This window comes from Melanaphis sacchari, unplaced genomic scaffold (assembly GCF_002803265.2).
Source record: "Melanaphis sacchari strain LSU unplaced genomic scaffold, SCAv2.0 Contig4_pilon_pilon, whole genome shotgun sequence".
Lineage (NCBI taxonomy): Eukaryota > Metazoa > Arthropoda > Insecta > Hemiptera > Aphididae > Melanaphis > Melanaphis sacchari.
In genome coordinates, this window is record NW_020271335.1 from 2,158,549 (window position 1) to 2,163,917 (window position 5,369).

General features: G+C 22.1%; 1 pseudogene; it reads right to left on the bottom strand.

The window, feature by feature from the left end:
• The window catches only part of LOC112599195, a 4,950-nt pseudogene extending 1,048 nt beyond the window's left edge, over positions 1-3,902 (bottom strand).
• Positions 3,903-5,369: the final 1,467 nt, after the last annotated feature.

A 5,369-nucleotide genomic window follows, 5' to 3' on the forward strand; every position in this document is an offset into this window, starting at 1 on the left:
ACGCTTTGTGCCATATGGTCGCAATAGCGTTTGGGTTCCCACGTGGCCAAACAATGTAGATCGTCTCTTTCGTCAGTGATCCATAGGGATTATAGGTTTTTATTGAAGGCTATCTGCGTGCGACAACTTGACCGTTACTTTATTTAACGAAATGATAAAATATACAATAAATTATGATGTGTGAGCATATCATTACAAAGATATTTATTACAATAACATGCATGAAAAATCGAGTTATGAAGTGTTTTGTTATATTTAAAACTTAGATTTAAACAACTTTATTTTTATTTTTATCATCATTAAAAAATCTAAAAGTAGTTTTTCCAAAATTAGAAATGTGTAGAGTTTTATCAGGATATTTGCTACCTACCGTTTAATTTCTGTTTAAAGGTTACTCGTGTCTATTTAAATTCTTTTTGTGTGTAATAAGATAAGTTTTTTCAAATCTTTTATCCATGAAAATGAAATACATTCATTAACTATATTCAAGTAGTATAGTACTCAATACAGTCACAGATTTATGGTGATATTTACAATTGGTATGTTTTAAAAATCTTAACGGAACAATAATTTAGTACAGTATTATACAAAAATTGAGACTTTGAATTCATTAGGGATGAAATATATAGGCATAATAAATATAAATTTTCTCTTTCGCGCTCAATGATATGATTTTACAATAATACTAAACTTACAAATGCATGGGTACTTCATTTTTACGACGTTTGGTTTCTTTTTTGTTCAATAATTTGTTCAAATATTCCTTCTAAAATTTCTTTTGTTTTAATTTTTTTGTACCAAATTTCTTTTGAACGTTTCGTTTCATTTTAATACAAAAAAATTAAGTACATAATATAATATGTAGATGATTACATTTATACCATTATCATATGATATAATATATATTTTTCTTTAAACTGATTCAACAAACTTCTTACAAAATCAATGTTTTTCTCTTTTTGATTACAGAGTTCAACATTTTGTGCATTTTTTTGTTTCAATTGGTACTTGGCTATCAGACAGTTTTTACTAAAACGAAGTTCATATGATATGTATTCAATATTTTATTCTTAGTCTTAAATTTTTGTTCTTATAATAGTACAAATTCAGTTCAGAACACAAATTTATGTATTAATATATTAATCAAAATAACAATTTACACTCATAAATAGGCGGAAATTATTTAACAGATCCGCTGTATAGTAAACTTTAAATGTATCAAGTAAGAAATTGTAATGTATTGGTGTAAAAATGTTAAAGTTGAAAATATTATTTCTATTGTAAAAAGTAAAAAAAAAAAAAACAATACATATCAATGTAAAATCTATACATTCATTGCTCTTTTTAAAATCTTAAATATGTCTTAATTCTGTAATGACAAACTATTACATTTTTAAGGTTTATTATATAATATAATAGAATTTTTTTTATGAATTACAATTTATATTTGTTGTATATCATGATATTAAAGTATTTGAGATTTAAAAATTTTAATCTGTTACAATTAATAGTCACATTAGGTATAGATGTCTATTATATATAATATGTTACGCCGAATTTATGAAATTGCCGATTACAATAAATCAGCAGAAAAATTGCTAATTTTATGAAATAAGCAACGCTGTTGTCGAAAACGTAAAATCGGCTAGACCCTATTTAAAAAAAATAGATTCCATGTAATCAACAATTTCATAAATTTGGTATGATATAATATAAATTTAGTAGGTAATGAATGTTTTGTATTAAAGTCTTTTTTTTTAAGATTTTTGGTGCTTTTTAAAATGATAACATCTAAAATTAATTGATGAGCATGACTAACTGATTTTTAGATATATTTTATAAATCTAATAATTGTATCCATGATGTTTTTCATCGGGTCGAGAATTATTGTAAGACTATGTGAGAAACAAATGAAAACAATGAAAACACAATTTAGTTTGAAGAAGCTGTTACTGAAATGTTTCCATGGTACCCATGATATATATAAATTTGAACATCCATTGAAAATTAATGTTAATATTGATATAATTTCTTGTGGGTTCATTAATATCCTATTATCAATTTTACATTATTCCAGAGTAATTTAATTAAAAGTTCACATGTGCATATAAATTATAACAATATACAATGTTATATATAGGTACCTAATAAAATTACGTGGTTTAGTGGTTTGGAGGTGAATCGTGGGTCTTTTTATAATTCACTCAACAAGTTATTCATGTTACTCAAATAATAAAATTATATGAATTCTATTCGTGTGTATTTTATCTTATGAAAATCTACGAAGTATTTAAAACAAGTAAGTTAGCAATTTAATATTTAGGTGACGAAGATAAGTAAGTACATTTGTGCAAATAATGTTTAATTGAATAAGCTTTTACCAATCGAAATTGTATTTTACATACTGTTATGAGTGTTACATAAAGAAATAACAATGTGATTCATTTTAATGTTTAGAACTTACTATTTCAAAAAGTTTTAAAATGTCTGAAAATTATTTATTTTTTTCATATTTTAATAAGCGCAAAATAAAAAAAATATTATTTTCCAAGAATTTTTAAAATTTTACCTTTTAAATACAATTTTTGACTTGTAGTTAATTATCTTTAGTTAAAATTTATAAGTATTTAAAATTTTGATTAGTGTAGATCGAGTTAATATTAGGGGTACCCACAAAATGTTGATTCACTACCTATTCTACTTATCTAAATTTTAAATCCAATTTTTATGTACTAAGTACTCTTAAAAATATGTTGTTTAAGAGTATAAAATTAAAAATGTATATTATTAAACAAAAAAATTTAGAAACTCAATAAATTTTAACGATAAAAAATTCTAAAAAATATAATTTTTTCTTCAAAAATGTAGTTTTGTAATGAAATTAAGTTATGTATCAATATTTTCATAAAAGTGTAAAACTTCGAAATAATGAGTGTAAAAATTTACAGATTATTAATGGATTATTTTGCATATTTAGGTTCTTTAATTATTCGGTTTTCATGATCGTGTAACATTATTTTAATGAATGGTTTTTATTTTAAAACGCATTCAAGATGTGTAATAATAATAATGTTACCTAATACAATGTTTTATATTTTTATGTTATTACAGAAATATTAAAGTAAATTGTTGATATAAATCGATTTACCAATTGTTTAATTTCTATAATTTAGCTTGATCAGGACCGAAAACAAATATTTTATTCAATGGTATTGTTATATCATTTTTCTTTTGTTCTTCTGTAAATTTTGTTTTATTTTTAGGTGTTCATCAAGGATAGTTAAACAATTTTCTTTTGACCTGTTTTTTGTTTCTATATTTCTTATTTTTTCATCATGTAAACTAAATGTCATTTTAAAATTTCATTAAGTATTTTGGATACAGAATAATGTACATAATTTATAGTACATTTTACCTTTTTAATAATTCTTTTTGCAATAGATTTTCATTTTTTAAAGATTCAATTTTATCTGTTTCTTTTTTAATTTTGTTACATTTAATTTGATCTTAATCTTTATTTTTTTCAATATTATTAATACTTTCTGATTTCTAAATTAATAAATCGTCAATCATTGTATATAAAATATTTTTATTAGTCATTAGTTCTTTATTAGGATATATAATATATTATTTTGCTTATTTCAAAATATAATTGTCAATATGCTTTTCTTTTTGATTTCTATTCTTCTCGTTTTTATTCACATTTGATAATTATTTCGCAGTATTGTAGTTGTAGTCGGATATTGTCTTTAGTCGATCTCTTCGTTTATTTAGAGTTTCCTAAAAATAATAACAGACATGTGTTAATCATCACGATTTATTACATTAAGTAAGTAATGCGTATAGACTCATTTTAATTTTACTGTGCTTAAAATTTCATTGATTAGATTATCTCGTTTCATAAAATTATCTCTAGATAATTCAGGTTTATAGTTTATATATTGTATTATCGATTTGGATTAAACGATATTCTCTGATATTACATGAATGGCAGAGGGTTTCATCTGAAATACAATTTTTATTAGAACACTTTATAGTAATTGAGTAACACAATTGTATTTCGCTAATACTTGTATATATTTATTATATTATTTATTATTTTTAATTAAAGTACATTGATTTAATTAACTGTTTTTATTGTTAAGCTGTAATATTATGATAATATATATAATAAATAATAGTGTACGAGTATTTGTATCTGTATGGGTTATGTCAAGATTTTTAGGATATTTGAGAATGACATGACTTTTAGATATTGATTATTAAGTTATTTATTGAGTTAATGCGTACTACTGAATTATACAACCAACTATCCACTAGCCAGCAGTTTTACATATACTTAATGGCTGAATGATATTTTCTATGAATTTTATTGTAGTGGAATGGATTATTTCTTGAATATTTTAGACTATAGATAAGAAAACGGAAGTATGTAACCTCAATAAAATATTAATATTAGTCGCTATATTGATAAAATATGCATATAAATTAGTAAATATAATATCTCTTTACCTATCCGTAACTCATTAAAATGTTATGAATTTTTTTTATTAGTATCAATATATCAATATATGACAGAGATTAAAACTATAGACTACAGATTATCATACTAAACGTGTATTATGTAATAATTTATACTTGTATAGAATTGATATTTTTGAAAGAAAAATTTTCTGAAACATACGAAAAACATTCTTTATTGTGTTATTGAACGTATAATTATTTTTAGTGGAGTTAAATTTTAAATTTTTCAGTATATAATAATAATAATACTAAATTTACCGATTCAATAACATATTATAACGGGATAATTATTAAATTAATTAATATAGGGTGAGAATAGTGTGAGAATATGATAAGAAAATTTAATTATAAATTTGTAAAAGTAGGTACAAAAGTAAAAAAGATTAGTAATGAGTTTCCGGATAATTATCATTAATATAGATTCTTCAAGAATTTGAAAGTTTGATTTAAATTTTAAAAATATTATAATTACAAAGTTTAGAATCATAAAATTAAATATTTTGAAAGAATAATACATTATCCATTTTTCACTTTAAAAAAATACATGATGCGTATCTACTACTCTGATTATCTACATTTTAAATATTTATAACTCGTAAGTTACAACTAATCAATTCCTTCAAAAATTAAGTTTTATATACAAATGAAATCATCAAGAAAAATTCTGATCTTGAAACATGAAATCAAATGTTATGTTATTATTCAAAGAATTAAAATTATAAAAACTAGGATTTAGTAATTAAAAAAAAAAAATGTGCAATTTAAAAAAATAAAAAAATGGTTTTTTTTAATAAAATTCTAATTTTTGAAATAACGAGAGATTTACGTTAAAATAATCACTCTGT